Raw genomic sequence first — 17,441 nt, forward strand, 5'->3', positions numbered from 1 at the left:
GGTGAAGCTGGAAGACCAGAGATACAGAACAACCCACAGCTAACCTCACCTGGCCAGATCCTCAGCTGGTCTTGTTTCCTCAGACTGGATGCCTCTGAGTCCTCATCCAGAATGAATCTCAGCTGAACTGCTGCTCGAAAGCCTGAAAGCTTAACCAGCCAATTGCTTCTAGTTTCTGATCCTCACGCCTTAAATACTTTTCTGATTTCTACCACCACTCCCTGGGATTAAAGGCTCGCTTTCTGGGATTAAAGGCTGGAGTCACCAAGCTTGGCTGTATCCTTGAACACATGAATTTCTGCCTCTGGAATGCTAGGATTAAAGGCATGTGCTATCACTGCCTATCTTAAGTATCTAGTGGCTTTTCTGTTCTCTGACACCAGATAAGTTTATTAAGGTACACAATATTTTGGGGACCACAATACCACCACACCTTCCTGTCTCTTCCTCCTCCTTAGCCCCATCCTTTCTATAAGATAGTAACTATACAATTGCTGTCTTGATGCTTAAACATTTATATAAGTCTATTCCTTGTAGTAGTTCCCCATCCCAAGTCCTTAAAACAGAAGGATTTTATTCTCAACAGGTTGAAACCAAAGCTTGCTATTTTTTTCCTGTAATCTGTTCTGCTGACTAATCATCTCACAAAATGAAATCCTCTGTCTTTTTGTGTCTCTCTTTAATTGTCAGCAACAAGAAATCCAACTATATGCGAAAATAACATTTAAATGGCATGCTAGAAATAGTTTTGTTTAGTTTCTTTTCTTCTCATATATCAAAAAGCATAGAGGTTATTACAGAAAGAAGCAGAGTCCGAGCAATGTCACCAGCAAGGACTCAGTGCCCTTCCATCTTCCTGCTGTACTGTAAAGATCCTTTGTCCAATCCTTAGTGTTTGGCTCTGAGCCTCCTGGCTACAGGATGGCTTCATTTAGTGGCTTGATCGCAACACTGTCCCTGCCAGGAAGAAGGTGGAAGGTGAATGTGAAGGGCAAACGTACAGAGAGAGCATGCCTCTTAAGGGGCATCTCTCAAAAAACATCCTCGAGTCCCAGGCAGGGGACTCTTGATTACAGAATTTGGACATTACCATCACCCCAGCTATGAGAGTCTTCAGAAGTAATCATCACATTTGGATACAAAATCATCTGTTCCAAATCTCAGTTCCACGGGGAAACTGAAGATGCAGAGCCACAAAGCAGCAGTTTACCTCAACTTCCTCACTGTAGAAGTGGCAAGAGTCACTCTCAGATATTCTATTTCCTTTACATCACTGGCACTGCTTCTCTGTACTTTAACCAGGCAACACGTTTTATCAATTCCTATCAAATTCGCCATCCTCTGCTCCTCTTTCCATTGCACTGCTGCAGTGTGTTGACCCATAGTCCTCCTAAAAGCCAAGTCTACATTTTCATTCCCAGGATCTGTGCACGTTACCTTATTTAGAAAGGATTTTTGCTGATGTAATTAAGTTAAGGACGTTGAGAAGCAAGGATTATCCTGGATTATCCTGTTGCTCCCTAAATCCAATGATCCAGCTATTCTTATAACAGTCTCCTGGGAAAATACAACTCAAAAACAGGCTGGGAATGAACGAAGGCAGGAAACAGAGAGATGGGCTCACAGCTATTTAGGCTCAGGAGCCACTAGAGGATAGGGTGGTAGGAACTTTTTCCAGAGACTCCATTCACCCTGATGAGATCTTGAATTCAGACATGAGGTCTTCAAAACCAAGAGAATAAATTTGTAGAGCTTTGAATCATTAATAATGTGGGGATTATTTATAGCAACCACAGGATATTAATACAAACACTCTGCATTTGTTTGATTTCTTTTGGGGGCCGTGGAAACTAGTATTACTGCAAAAGTGCTAACCAGTCTCTTTCCTTCCATTCCCTTTATAGTCCCACTGTGCACTCTCCAGGTTAGTCTTTCTGCAACAAGAATCTTCTCATTGTTTTACTTCCAACAATTTGTCATTGCCTATAGGATGAAGTATGATTTTCTCATCAATCATATTGATGCCCTTATCATCAAGTACCTGCCTGGGCAGACACCTATGCTCTGGACTTGAAGCAGCACTGTGATTTCCCCACTCTTCTATGCCCTGCCTCTTCTGCTTCTTATCTTTTCTGCTAGGACCATCATCTTTCTTAACCCTAGAGGCTTCTCTTCCTTATGTACAGATAAATGCTTGCCCTGTGCTCCATAATCTAAGGCCACATTTTTAACACAATATCTACTCATTCTTCATGTGAAGTTTGCATGCCTAGCAATCTTCATGATTTCCAAGTCTACAGAATGGCAAGTATATAATAAGAGCTTCAGTTTTTTAATTACTATAAGAATTAAAGAACATATATTGTCAGCATTGGAGTTGGTTGCTATAGAAAGTGTGAGTCTTTTGACAAGAAAGGAAACACAGTCAGAACTCACTAGGAGAAATGGCTCATTTGATTATAGAGCCTTAGGAACCCTCTATGGATGATCAGCAAACTGGCAACCAGGGGTGCTAGTCCAATTCCAGCCTCCTTAGAACCAAAGAAGACAGTCACAGAACTTTCAGTTCTGGGCAGAGGAAGAAAGTTCTAGGTCCTAAATTCAAAGACAGTGGAATTCTGTAGTCCTAAAGCAGAAGCCAGTGTTCCTTCTAGTGATGCAATTCTCCTTCCTCTTGCATTTGTCCCACAAGCCTCTACACAGCTGAGTGGTCCCCACACCCACTAAGTGTGGGCATTCCTCATGCAGACCTCTGAGGTCCAAGAGCACCCTCCTAGGAATGCCCAACTTTGTCTTTGTGTGTGTGTGTGTGTGTGTGTGTGTGTGTGTGTGTCTGAATTCTGTCAAGTTACTACCTAAAATCAGTTATTGTGTTGAGTGATTCCATCTTGACAAAATGATGTTTACTGTTGGAACTTTGAGTCTTGAACAAATTGGTGGTAAAAATGATGTGTATTTGTTCTCATGGGGATCTTTGATGAGAAGGCTGAGTGCTTCCTGACATGTAATCCATCAGAGTTGATCTTGCTCCTACCCGTTTTTCACAACTGGCTTTGTCTTTCCATTGATTCTCGGAACTACCTCTTTTTCTAATAAGCCTTCTTGCTTACACAAGCTATGGTCAATTTCTATAGCTGAGAACCAAAGAGTGCTAACTTCCCTAATGGATAGACTTGTTAATTTGAAATTATAATTGATATTAGTGCATTATAAACAAGATTAAGGCAGGAAAAAGAGGCAATGGTTGGGTGGAAACCAAATCTAATCTATGCACTGTGACTACTATTTGTCTTACATTGCTCAATGCTCTGTATTAACAAAGGGAAAAAAGTTGTATGACTCTGGGAGAAATTGAAAGTAAGAGTACATTAAAAATATAATTTCCGAAGTCTTTGTGAAATGTTAAATGTCAAAGATTCAAGATTATTTAAATTTACACAGAGCTGCTTAGAGGAGATCAACTAGGTAAAAACTGTGATGTTTGTCATGTCTAATTCCCGTAATTAAGTGCTGCTCCTTCGACTTGAAAAGGCCTCTGTGGGATTATATTAATGGCATAATGGAGAGTCAAAGAAAAAAATCAAAACTATTATGAAAAAGAGGGATGTTGAAAAATGCATGAGCTGGAACCTTTAGGAAAGGAGAATGTCTGCTGTGCTAAACGATCAGGATTCCGGGAATGGCCTGTGGTCTTTCATCCAGGACAGGGCACCTCCTCCACTCCTAAAATCTATACAAGCATTAGAAAGGGTCTAAACATAAAGATGTCATAAACTCACTATCTAATTGTTTTTCTTGTGAGACAAGATTATTTTCTCTAAGGAAAAAATGTTTATTACTTCTTCAATAAATGACTGTTCATTTTTATTTAAAAGGGAATTTGTTTGTTTGTTTTGTTTGAGACAAGGTTTTAGACAGCTGAAGATAGATTCAAATTATCTGTGTTGTCAAGGATGACCTTTAACTTCTGATCCTCTGCCTCCACCTCTCCATGCTGAGGTTGTGTGTATGTTTGTGTGCTGCCACACCCTCTTTCTGCTTGCTGAAGCACCCAACTTAGCGTTTCCTGTCTGTTAGACAAGCGCTCTGACATCTGAGCTGCTTTCCCAGCTGACAATGGGACGTTCTGAGGGGTAAATGGGCTGAAGGCTTATGTTCAACTCTTAATCATGTTTAGAAATGTAAAATGTCCTTTTCATGGGCCTTCATGACACATATCTCACAACTGGCTTTTCTGATTTCCATATCATTAGCTCAGTCATAAACAGTACAACACTTTCACCAGCAATTGTGACAGGGTCACTGAAAAGTGAGAAAGAGCTCAGAGTGGGTCTCAAAGAACAGAACAAAGAGGGACAGAGTTAAGTCTTAGGAAATCAAGAAATTTTGTGACCTTAATCAAGATGTTTAAATATTTATGTCTCACTTTCTTTACTATAAATTGGGGAGTATGCTTATTGTTTATTACATGGAATTTCTCTGAGTGAAGCAGTAAAGCTCAAGGGAAAAAATTAACTAGAACAAGATTTTACATAAATGTGATTTATTTCATTAAATCAACATTTAATGCTATCTATTAAATGAAGAGGAGTATATATTTCAAAAATCTAAACAGAAGTATTTGTTAAAAATCATAAAATTAGTAAACACTCAAGCCAAAATATATTGAAACTAGGTATGGTTAGAAAGACTATTGTTAGGGAGACTGAAGCAGAAGAATTTTCTGAGTTTGAAGCCAGTCTGGTTACCTAGTGCCTTCTAGGCCAGGCTAGAGAGAGGGAGAACCTGTTTGAAAACATCATTAGCAAAATTCTACAACTAGAAGAAGCAGGGCACAGCAGTGTACACCTGTGCCACACCTCCTCAGAAGTGGAGGCAGGATAAAGGAGGGTTTAAGGTCATCAATTCCAACATCACTTACCTGGTAAATTTGGTGACAGCTTATGGTACAAGGCTACAAAAGATTTTTGTCTCAAAAATACTAAAACCAATCAAGTGTGCGTGCGCGTGTGTGTGTGTGTGTGTGTGTGTGTGTGTGTGTGTGTGCGCGCGTGCGCGTGCACATAGGTATCTGATCTATATTTGAACATATGAAATAATTTGAGTTATGTAGACAAAGTTGGTGCATTATTATTTACCGATTTAAATGTTATATTGAGGTGAAATGGCTCAGTAGATATAGGCACTTTTCTCCAAGCTTGACAGACAACTGAAGCCCATTTTTGGGACCTATGTGGCAGAAGGAAAGAATGGACTCCTGAAAGTTGTCTTCTGATCTCTACGCCTGCCCTACAGTGTGTGTGCACTCACACACATGCACATATACATACACACATAAATAAACAAATGAAATATAAAAGATATTATGTGTATCTATCCTTTTTTATTAAGAATTTTTAAATTCATTTCACACACCAACCACAGATTCCCCCTCTCATCCTTCCTCCTATTCCCCCACTAGCCCACCTCTCATCCCCTTCTCCAAAAAGCTAAGGCCTCCCACGGGGAGTCAGCAAAGCCTGGTACATTTAATTGAGGCAGATCCAAGCCCCTCCTCCCTGCATGTGTACCTATTCTTGCCCACCCTGAATAATTATTTTTAAATTAAAGAAACTAGCAATACTAGTAACAGCATATAATAATAATAATAATAATAATAATAATAATAATAAATATTTATAGATATTTCAAACTTTTGTGTGAGCATTCCTTGTGTCTGTGACTTTCTTCAGCTCTGGATTTCTCTTCTAACAAATGCTGACTTTTTTCAATCACTCACAGCACAGTTGAAAGTGAAAGTCTTGTGAAAGTCTGTGGTTATTCACCCCTCTATGTTTCTTATCCTTATTCTTCAGCAAGTTGTAATACAGAATTCAGTCTGTCTGTAAGTGCATACTTGTCAAGACATACCTGTATGTGAAAAATCTTCCCATGGTAGGATGTGTTGGTAACACAGAATGCTTACAAAACTTGCCTATCTTTTTTTTTTTTTTTTTACAATTACATTTTAATTGAGCCACAAAAAGCACATATGATAACTGCACAAATACTGTCTACTTGCATAATAATTCAAGGTACATCTTTTAATTTTATTGGTTTTATTGATACTGCTACAGTTTGTGATTTCCCCACAGCTGTTTTTATTCCATGAAAATCATCCTTCCCATGAGCATGACTGTAGCTCTAAGCATTTTATAATAAATGGTTATGATCATTAAACACATGTAGTTAAAGACTTCTTTGCATTCATTTCCTTGTTCTTAGTTTTAATTTTTCATTATCTTTATTAATTTTATATATCAAATATAATTTTAAGCTCCCAAATTAACAAGCTACATATGTTCTGCCTGTCTTTGCACATCCCCGTCTCACACAGGATACATCTCTTCTTCATACAGCTTTCCAGTCAGCACGTTGGCTCTCCTCCTGCCTGTGTGGCTGATGGCCTCCCGTTTCTGTCATCGACTGTAGTCCTTGGTGGCTTTCCATCCTCCTGCTCTGTCTTGTCTCCAGTTATGTCTCCAAATCAGCCCCTAAGCAGCTCTCCACACTATGCCTCCCCGCTGCCCTCCATAGAATGTCTGTGATTGTCACAAGATGTTCTCCTTTGCAATAGCACAGATTGTTATGCATTCCTTCATTACTCATGCAGCCATAGGCACCTCTTAAGGGCTTACTCATTGTCACATAGTGGTGGGGACGATGAACAGTGACAGAACTCCTTTCAGGAGCCTAGAGTTCTGCCTTCTAGATGGGAGACGTTGGAATCCTGGAACCTTTAATCATGTTTTTCATTTGACAACATTTCAAACCGCAAGCAGATTTTTCTTTGGACTACATTATAAAATCTACCTTCCATTCTTGAATTGCCAAATGAGAAAAGTACAAGAAGATTGTCACAGTGAGAGATAGAATCTCATGAAACATCAGATTAGGGCTATTGGCAATTTGTAACCATGTGTGAGGGAACCCTGGTGATTATGTTTATGTTGAACATTATCAGTTTTTCACAAATAATGAAAACAATAATCAAATCTGTGCAGTCAATAAAACATCATGGTTTATATTAGGTTTCTGTGGATATTTTCAAAACTTAGTTCTTAGCTTTACCTGCAGTTTAACTGAAATGCAGTATTACACTGAGAGTTTTTCTAAAAGCTTGCACAATATTTTGTACTGGGTGTCCCACAAGACAGCATTTCTGAGGCAATTATTGAAGAGTCTGGACCCTAAGAATTATAAAGGTGCATAGACTAAGGCATACATAAACAAATATAAAACTTAAACTAAACAACTCCATAAACAATAGCAGCAAGTCTGCTTCTGAATTCCAGAAGGGGGAAGTACTCTTTTCTTCTGAATCATTTTACCTATATAGAATAAAATTCTAATTCACAGTTGTAGTTCATACACAATGACCCAAGAATTCCTACAAGATACACACACACATAGATGATGGTTAGTTGGTAGAATAACATCACAATGTCTAAGATTACTACTTACAGTATTTCTTTAAATATTCCAGATATGAAGATGCTTATATATTTTTTCTTTTATTAAAAAATAGATTATTTTCTATTATATATATGTATATATATACATATATATGCAACATATCCTGATTATAGTTTCCTCTCCCTCTGTTCCTTCCAGTTTCTCCTCCTCTTCCCTACTTTTCAGATACACTCTCCTGTCTCTCATTAGTAAAGAACAGACTTCTAAGAGATAACAACCAAACATGACAAAATAAAGTATAATAAGATGAAGCAAAATCTATTACATCAAAGTTGTACATGGCAACCCAACAGGAGGGAAAGGTCCCAAGAGCAGGCACAAGAGTCAGAAACCCACTCGTTCTCATAGTCAGGAGTCCCATAAAAATACTAAGTGAATAGCTATACTATATATGCAGAGGTCCTGGTGCAGACCCTTGTAGGCCCTGTGCTTGTTGCTTCAGTCTCTGTGAGCTCATATGGGCATTGCTAAGTTGATTCAGAGGGTCTTGTTCTCCTGGTAGTGTATTCCTTCTGAGTCTTACAATCATTTTCTTCCTCTTCCTCTGTTTTCCCTGAGCTCTGAAGGAAGGTAGGGGTGGGATTTGATGGAGATCTCAAATATAGACTCTCTCTCCACATAATGTCTGGTTGTGGTTCTCTACATCTGTTCCCATCTACTGCTGGAGGAAGACTTTCTGATGATGAGTGGATAAGGCACTGGTCTATGAGTATAGCAGAATATCATTAGGAATCATTTTATTGATTTTTTTTGACTGGCTGTGTTTGGTTTTACTCCAAGTCTCTGGGATATCTGATCTCTGGTTCTTAGTTACCCAAGCAGTGTCTGGAATAGGTTCCTTTTCATGGAGTGGAACTTAAGTCAAATTAGACATTGGCTAGCTACTCTGACAAGTTCTGCTCAACCATTGCCCTAGCATATTTTGTAGGAAGGACAGATTGTAGGTCAATGGTTTTGTGACTAGGTTGGTGTCCATGTTTCTGTTTAGGTTGCCTGCATAGTACCTTCCCACACCAATGAGACTATAACGTAGAAGTGAAGACTCCATGTAGGCACCAGCTCAACTTTTCCATGTTCAGTGAGTTGTGTGGATGTTGTCCTCAACATTGGGGCCTGTGCTGTCAGTTTGTGGGACATCAACCCTCTGTTTTAACAACAGCCAGGGTTGTTTGGGGATTTCCATGGGACCCAACCATGGCCAACAACTCAATTGAATGAAACCCAGTCCCACCACTAGAAGCCTTGTCTTATAAGAGACAACTGCTTGAGACTTCATATCCTGGGTTCCTAGGGGTTCTTATTAGGATCAACTTAGATCAGCATAGATTCCAGGAAGTTTCCACTTGACTAGGTTTCCACACCAACTCCTCCAAATGCCTCCAAATGCTGTCTTTCCCCACACTTACCTGTTCTCTCCCACTCCTGTTCATACCCACATCCAGTTTACCTGTCAAATCTACTCTATTCGCCCCTCCCAGAGAGATCCATGTATTTTTGCTAGATCCCCCCTTCTTTACCTAACCTCTCTTGGTCTACTGATTGTAGCTTAGTTACCATTTACTTAATGGCTAATATTCACTTATAAGTGAATACATACCATGTTTGTCTTTTTGGGTCTGGGCTACCTCATTTAAGAGGATTTTTTTTCCTAGTTCTATTTGCCTGAGAATTTCATGTCATTTTTTAAAAAACATCTGAGTAATATTCCATTGTGTAAGTGTATTGCATTTTCGTTATCTATTCTTTTGTTGAGGGATATCTAGATTGTTTCTTGTTTCTGGTTATTATGAATAAAGCCACAGTAAACATAGTAGAGTAAGTGTTCTTGTGGTAGGATGGAACATCCTTTGGGTATATGTCCAAGAGTAGTATAGCTGGGTCTTGAGGTAAATTGACTTCTAACTTTCTGAGGAACTGCCATATTGATTTCCACAGTAGCTGTATAAGTTTGCACTCCCACCAGCAATGGAGGAGTGTTCCCTTGCTCCACAGCTTTGCCAGCTTGAGCAGCCATTTGTGATATTGTTCTTAGCTATTTCTAACAGGTGAGATGTAGCATGAATCTTAAAGGTACTTATTAATAAAATCAAGCCTGTGGCCAGTTATTGGGGTGAATACTAGAAGATCAGAGAGACAGAACAAGCCACAGATAACCTCACCTGGCCAACTTCTCAGCTGATCTTGTTTCCTCAGACTGGAAGCCTCTGTGTCCTCATACCTAAATGGCTCTCAGCTGAACTGTGCTGCTCAAAACATAAAAGCTTAACCAACCAAAATGCTTAACCATCCAAATGCTTCTAGTTCCTGGTCCTCACGCCTTATATACCTTTCTGCCTTTTACCACCACTCCCTGGGATTAAAGGCTCGCTTTCTGGGATTAAAGGTGTGAGTCACCATGCTTGGCTGTATCCTTGAACACATGGATTTCTGCTCTGGAATGCTAGGATTAAAGGCGTGTGCTACCACTGTCTATCCTCTATATCTAGTGGCTTTTTTGTTCTCTGACACCAGATAAGTTTATTAAGGTACACAATATTTTGGGGAACACAATACCACTACAGTGAAAGATGGCATCTCAGAGTCATTTTGATTTGCATTTCCCTGATGGCTAAGAGTGTTGAACATTTCTTTAAGTGTTTCTCAGCCACTTGAGATTTCTCTATTGAAAATTCTGTTTAGAAGTGTGCCCCATACAAATGAATTTTGGATATTAACCCTATCAGATGTGGAGTGGTAAAAATCTTTTCCCATTCTGTAGGTTACCTCTTTGTCTCATTGACAGTGTCCTTTGTTTTACAGAAGCTTTTCAGTTTCATGAGGTCCCATTTATTAATTGTTGATCATAGTGCCTGCACAATTGGTGATCTGTTTAAGAAGTTGTCTCCAGTACCAGTGCTTTCAATGCTATTCCCCACTTTCTCTTCTATAATGTTCAGTGTGTCTGGTTTTATCTTAAGGTGTTTGATTCACTTACACTTGAGTTTGGTGCAGGGTGATAAATATGGATCTATTTGATTCTTGTACATGTAGATACCCAGTTTGACCAGCACTGTTTGTTGAAGATGCTGCCCTTTTTCTGATGTGTATTTCCAGCTTCTTTATAAAAAAAATCAGGTGTATTCTTATGTCTAGGACTTTGATTCAATTCCATTGATCAATGTGTCTCTTGTTATCACACTACATGTGGTTATTATTACTACAGTCCTGTAGTAAAACTTGAAATCAGGAATGGTGATATCTCTAGAAGTTCTTTTATTATTCAGGAATGCTTTAGCTATCCTGTTTTTTTTTTGTTTGTTTGTTTGTTTTTTGTTTTTCTGTATGAAGTTGAGGATTGTCCTATCAAGATCTCTAAAGGATCATGTTGGAATTTTCATTGGGATTATGTTGGATCTGTAGGTTGTTCTTAGTAGGATGCCATTTTTACTATGTTAATTCTACCCATCCATGGATGCTGATGATATTAAAGGGGGAATTCTATCCTTGCTAGTGTGGATCTATAATTGTATGGGAGGGGCTTCTTCAGACTGTAAAGTTCCAATTACATTAAGGAGAATCCAAATTATAAGAATCTAGAAGAGGAAGCCACTATGATGGGCCACATAATCTTACTATGTGGTAGGAAAAAAATCAATTAAAACAGTTATATATTCACAGTGACGAGGACAGAAAGATTGATAGTTCCAGAGAACTGGACTGTGTGGTTCTGAGTTTTAACTGATAAAGCTAGGGCAAATTCTGAGTATATATTATGTAGCTAAGACCAGACAGTCAGAATAGCAAATACTTTGAAAAAAAATCATAAATTTCAAAGAAACAAGAAATTGCTTTCTTAGAAAACACTCAAAGGGGATTTCAAAAGTTGTCTTAAAATATGTGGAGGATTGTAATCTTTAAGACCACTGACATTTTTTTCCAAATAGGAAAAGAAAAAGGAAGAAAAAAAATCAGTTGGATTTTTTGTTTTGTTTTGTTTCTAGGGAGATATTAGTTTACTATTAACAGGATTCAACTGTTAGAGTGATCAAGAGAGTCTCTGAAAGCAGATCTTGTTACAACAGGCTCCACAGACTCGTGGGGGCATTGGCAAGTTGGGGCTGAATACTCAAAGGCAGAGGCAAACATTGACATATGAGGCTGTATTAAGGGGATTATTATCTCTCCAGCTAAAACAGACAAAGCCAAAGAATTTGGGCCAGTTGGTAAATAATTACTAAAAGCTTTAACAGTGACAGATTATTAATTGTTGTTACTTGGACATTCTTCCTTGTTCCTTTTTTATTTTGAAAAATTGTGTAGATTATTTGTTTTATATTCTGGGAACCCATATTACAGAGAAAAATGTTAATTTTTGTCCTCTACATGCTTTGTCTTAACAGTGTATCCTGAAACTACTAATGATGCAAACAACAATAGAGTTAGTCAGTTAAATGTTGAAAGCATTCTATCTACATAATAAAACTCTTGTCTTTAAGAAGCTTATAATGTTTCTTTATTGTCCTACATTCATAAAAGAAGTAAAGGTCATTGTAGTGTAGACAGTATAGAGTCCTATGGATGCTGTTGTTTATTTTAAGAATCTTGTGTAGCACTTGTTTCAGGTCAGGCTTTCTAGAAACAGATCTTGGCCTTTGATGGAAAGTATGGCATTTAGCTTCTTTATTAGGGATCAGCAACTCCCATGAAGGACAGAGTTGGACAAAACTTGGCAAAGAAGCAGCTTGATTATAGGTAGGGTAAACAAATCCTCATGCCTTACCTCTGGAATCTGTTCACAACTGTCTGCAGTACCTGAGATGGCTGGATCTTTATACCTCTAAATAGTCATTAGGTTGATTTCTAGGAATGTAAAAAGTGGCTAGGGTTTGGGCCAGTGTTTCCTGGTTCTTGGAGTCTTCTTAAGAGTTAAATAAAAGTACAGACAGATGGCAAAATAATAAGGGAATTTTATTCAAAGCAAAGTGACTATCAAATCTGTATTTGGATTTTTCTTTGGGCTGCCAGCTCACAATGACACAGACTTATTAGTAATTATGAAAGCTTGGCCTATCTTAGGTTTGTTCCACTAGCTCTTATAACTTAAATTGATCTATTTATTTTAATCTATATTCTGTTGCATGGCTAGTGGCACCTCTCCTCCTGCACATCCCGCTTGTTCTGTGTCTATCTGGTAACTCTGCATTTCTTCTTCCCATAGTCCCCTCTGTCCCCAGAATTCCCATGCAACATCTTCCTGCCTAGCTATTGGCCATTCAGCCCTTTATTACGCCAATCACAGCCATACATTTTCACACAGTGTAAAAATATCCTACAACAGTGATCTGCAAAATATATGTTGTTAAGAGTAACAGTGGGCCTCATGAGTGACGATGCTCAAGTGCCTGGTTATTGTTTGGGACTTTCTTTTATGGGGTTAAAGAGAAAGAAAAGTTGAGTTTCTAAAAGGCGTGGAACAGTTGGTTTTCTCTTTTGAAGGACAGGCTGGGATTATGTAATCATGTATGTGGATATCCTTTGTAAGATGAATTGCTAAACAGTCATAATAAAAAACCTGGAGTCAGATATTAGGGTAAAAAACTGAGGGATTAGAGGAATAGGACAAGCCATAGACAACCTCACCTCACTGACACCTTAGTTTCCAAAGAGGCCTACTTCCTGTATACCCATGCCTCTATGCCTTTCTGTTCTGCCATCTCATTTCCTCTCCCTACCCAGTTACATCTCTTCCTCTTCCTACCCAGCTCTGTCAGTTTCTGTCTATCTGTATAGATCTCCAGACCTTTATGGTTAGTGCTGGGATTAAAGGTATGTACCAACAAGTCCGGCTCTGTTCCCAATGTGGCTTGAACTTAAAGAGATCTAGACGGATCTCCGCCTCCCAAGTGATAACATTAAAGGCATGTGCTGCCATTGCCTGAACTCTATGTTTACTATAGTGGCTGGCTTTTTCCTCTGATCCTCAGATAAACTTTATTAGGGTGCACAATATATTGGGGACACAATACATCACCATATCCATTCCCATAATGCAACTAATTCTGACTTTAATCTTATGCATATCAAATTACACAAAGACATGCTATGACAAAAACATTTTCTCTCTAAAAGTTTACTCAGGGCACACAATCTTCTTTGTTGCACATGCACCTGTCCCTACTCTTGTATCCAGATATAACTTAGAATACATTTAAATAGAAACTATCTGTGTTAGATGGCTGTCAAGAGTGGAGAAACACATTGTATTGCTTAGAGTGGGATATATATATATAGTGTGGTAGAGGAATTCTTACATTGTTCACATTTTGGGCTCACTGAAGGAGGGGGTTTCCATATACATAGTACATGCAGAAATACTCTTAGGTGGCTAAGAAACTTGCTGGATGAGAAATGTGTGTACAGTCAAAACCATATGGAATGGCAGGCTGTTAAAACACCCCCTGACTGTTAAAATACTTACCTGACTAAGGAGGGATATGGCTTTGGCCAAAGTAGTTCTTAATAACCAAGGCAAACAGTGAAATACTGTTTAGATCTGTGTCTACCAAAGATGTTAGGAACTTAACTGGAACTTCTTTTAAGTTCAGGTAAAAAAAAATCTAATTCCTTACTTGTACAGTCAGCAGTATCACTCAAAAAAATGTTAGGTTCTTGTTGAACTTCATGTGCTAATAATGCTGGGTGATATCTATACAATGATGGGTAAAATACTACACAGTCTTTTCATTGTGGCCAGTGGCTGGACTTTTGGGCCTCCCATCAACAGTGCAGAGCAGACTCTGCTTTCTCTATTTCTCAGGACAGTCTTTAAATCAGCTGTAAATGGCCATCCAGACCTTTGTCTTGCCAATCTGTAATGTCAAAGCCCATCTCAGAAGGGAGTAGTAAAGAGAAGGTACAAAAGGGTCATTTCAAGAGAGTGGAGTCTATGGCAAAGTGACCAATCTAGTTCATGGGTTTCACTTTTTTTTTTATAAGGCAAGGGGGTTCATAATGCTTTTGCTGTCTTCCTTACCTCAGTGATTAAGGTTTAACCTTCTTTCCATTAACAAATAATGCCAGCAGTGTGTTTATAACTTTTTGTCTCATCATTGGCCATATCTGTAGGATGGTGTGCACATTTTAGATCATAGAACAAGGCTGTGAAGACTTACCATCATGTAGAGAGTGATTTTTGAGTTGATTGTAGTAACAAAGCCTTTAAAAAGAGAGTAAACTAATATAAAAAATAAGCCACATAAGGATAGAAAATATAATACATGGGGTAGGTCCTTATATGGTGCTTTGTTAATTTTGAATTTTTTGAATGCTAATGAACAGAGAAGGACAGCCACTGAGAGACATTAGATTGTGGAAGGGACTGCTGAATTAAACCAGCCTAGATACTTTTAGAATGCCTTTTCTTAAAATGGAAGTCAGAAAATGTATTGCTTTGGGGAAGAGGTTATACTTTTGTTTCCTCAAAAAATGAGAGGTTATGAATGTTTTCAAGGTTAAAGAGGATCAGAGGAGACCTCCTGAAAATCCTGGCTACAGACATAAAGAAATAAACCTGGAAAAAGTACAAGACAAGTAAGGTATATTTTACCTGCTCAAACATAAAGAAAAAAAATCATCTTTGGCTGGCTTGTGTATAACACACAGTCCATACTTGTATTAATGTAGATATGCATACTATCTTTGAAAGTTTGTGTGTTTTCAGAACTAGGGGACCAGGTACCAATGAAAATGGGTGGCCTAGGTAACCAAGCCTCTCAGAGTACCTCTGCTGCAGTTTCCTCAGAGTTTAACATTCAGAATAGCTTCAGGGTTGCTGGCTAAGATGGTTCAGCCTCATAGACTATTCTAGTCAGGACTGCAGATAAGCCTTGTGCATTGCATGGAGACTGGACAACAAATGTTATGGCTAGTTTTCTTAGGACATGACCATTATCTCAGTTTTCTCAGATTCCCTAAAGATGTCATAATCCACAGACAACAAGAAGCAGTCTAGAGAACACAACATTCACATTCCCAGCAGATGGGGTGGGTAGTTTTTGGTCATTCAGTGGATTATGGATGTTTGTCATCATTTGTGGGGGTGTTGGTTACAAATTGTTACTGGTCATGGTCAGGGAAAAAGATAAACAAAGGAGAGTAGATTCTAAAACATTTTGAGATTATATTAGAAACAAAGAGATCTCTTTCTGAAGTGAAAAAGGGGACACAGTATAGAAATGATGGGACAAAAGGGTGGATTGTTGATATACTTTTGAACAACCACTAGTCTCAATATTTTACATTGTTATGAATTTTTGTATATTGATGCAAATTTAAGGTTATTTTTGTTATACTGTATATATATTTCCGTTCTTGTTTAAGGTATTGTACCTATGCAGCTCCTTTAAAAATGTCATGTAAAGTTCTAGTCCTTGAAACCTATTTAAGACAATAAAGAAATACAGGCTAATAGCTAGTCATCTACAACAATCAAACTTATAGTTATATTACGTATATTTTCAAGGTCACACATAAATATATTTTAGATAGATAGATGATATTCAAGTGCTTCAGAGAACTATGGGATATGTTATTTAAAATGTTTTAATGACATAAGGTTTTTCATGACAGTGAGACAGTTCTGCTCCTGGCAGGACCAATTTATTTCAAAAAAGGATGATGGGCATCAATGAACCTTCATATGGAGTTTGATTTGTTTGTGACAAAAGCTAGCCATTTGGGAAAGAAACTGCCCTTGCCTCGACTGCTGACAATACATTGTCCAAACTGGACAAACAGGACATGAAAGAAAGAGACTGCTGACCTTTTTCCAAGACTGGACCGACAGTCCTTCAAAAATTCCTGCTTCACAGAGAAGTCTGTCAGATACTCTAGACCTGTAGGCTCAAGATGAATGGCCCAACATTCCATAGAGGAAACTTGGCTGAGTGTATAGGTAGTTAGCTGTTTCTGTCATTTCTATAGTTTGGTAGTTTGGTATTTGCTTGCTCTGTAACTCCTAGTTCCTTAAGTAATAGTGTATCCTTTTTGAGTCTCTGATAGAGTTGAAGAAGAAATAGTTATAGTTTTCTTTGTTACCAAATTAAAAAAAGAAATGCACAAAAGAGGTATAAAATATATAAGGTTGAGAGGTATAAAAGCTTAAATTATTTATCTAAGAAAATGTTTTGAGATCTAAAAAGATAATTTTAGGATGATAATATAAGTTATGATAAAAATGGTTTAGGCATAAAACTTTAAATTCATCAAGATAAGGTAGATAATAGAGCATTTTCTCTAAGTATGTCAAATACAAATGGACTGAACATTATGAATATAATTCTTACCTGATAATTGTTCTCATTTTTTATAGTTTTATTATGTTAGAGTTAAAACCTTTCCTTTTTATTTTGACAAAAGGAGGAAATGTTGCAGAATAATCCTATAACACTGTGTGAAGATGTGTCACTGTGATTGGTTTATTGAATGGCCAGTAGGTACACAGGTGGAACTTCTGGAAACAGAGAACACAGAGAGGAAGAAAGGGGAAAATCACCAAGTGATTCTGTAAGAACTTAATCCCCAAAGCCATTCATTTCCTTGCTGTGGAATAATCCTTTTGTACACTGTAAATTTGTCACTCAAATTGGTTTCATAAAATGTTGATTGGCCAGTAGCTGGGCAGGAAGTATACGTGGGGCAACCCAACTAAGGATGATGGGAAGGAGAAGGGTGGAGTCAGGAGTCACCAACTAGACACAGAGGGAGCAGGAGATGAACATGTCTTGCTAATAAAGGTACTGCCATGTGGCAAAACATAGACAGAAATATGGGTGTAGCCAGATAAATTGCCCCTGCCCTCCTGTTCCCGAATAACCAGTCAGAGGATTAATATTAATTAAAGACTGTTTGGTTTATGGGTTAACTTAAAATATAAGAGCTATTTAGTA

This window comes from Peromyscus leucopus, chromosome 6, assembly GCF_004664715.2.
Source record: "Peromyscus leucopus breed LL Stock chromosome 6, UCI_PerLeu_2.1, whole genome shotgun sequence".
In the NCBI taxonomy this organism is placed as follows: Eukaryota; Metazoa; Chordata; class Mammalia; order Rodentia; family Cricetidae; genus Peromyscus; species Peromyscus leucopus.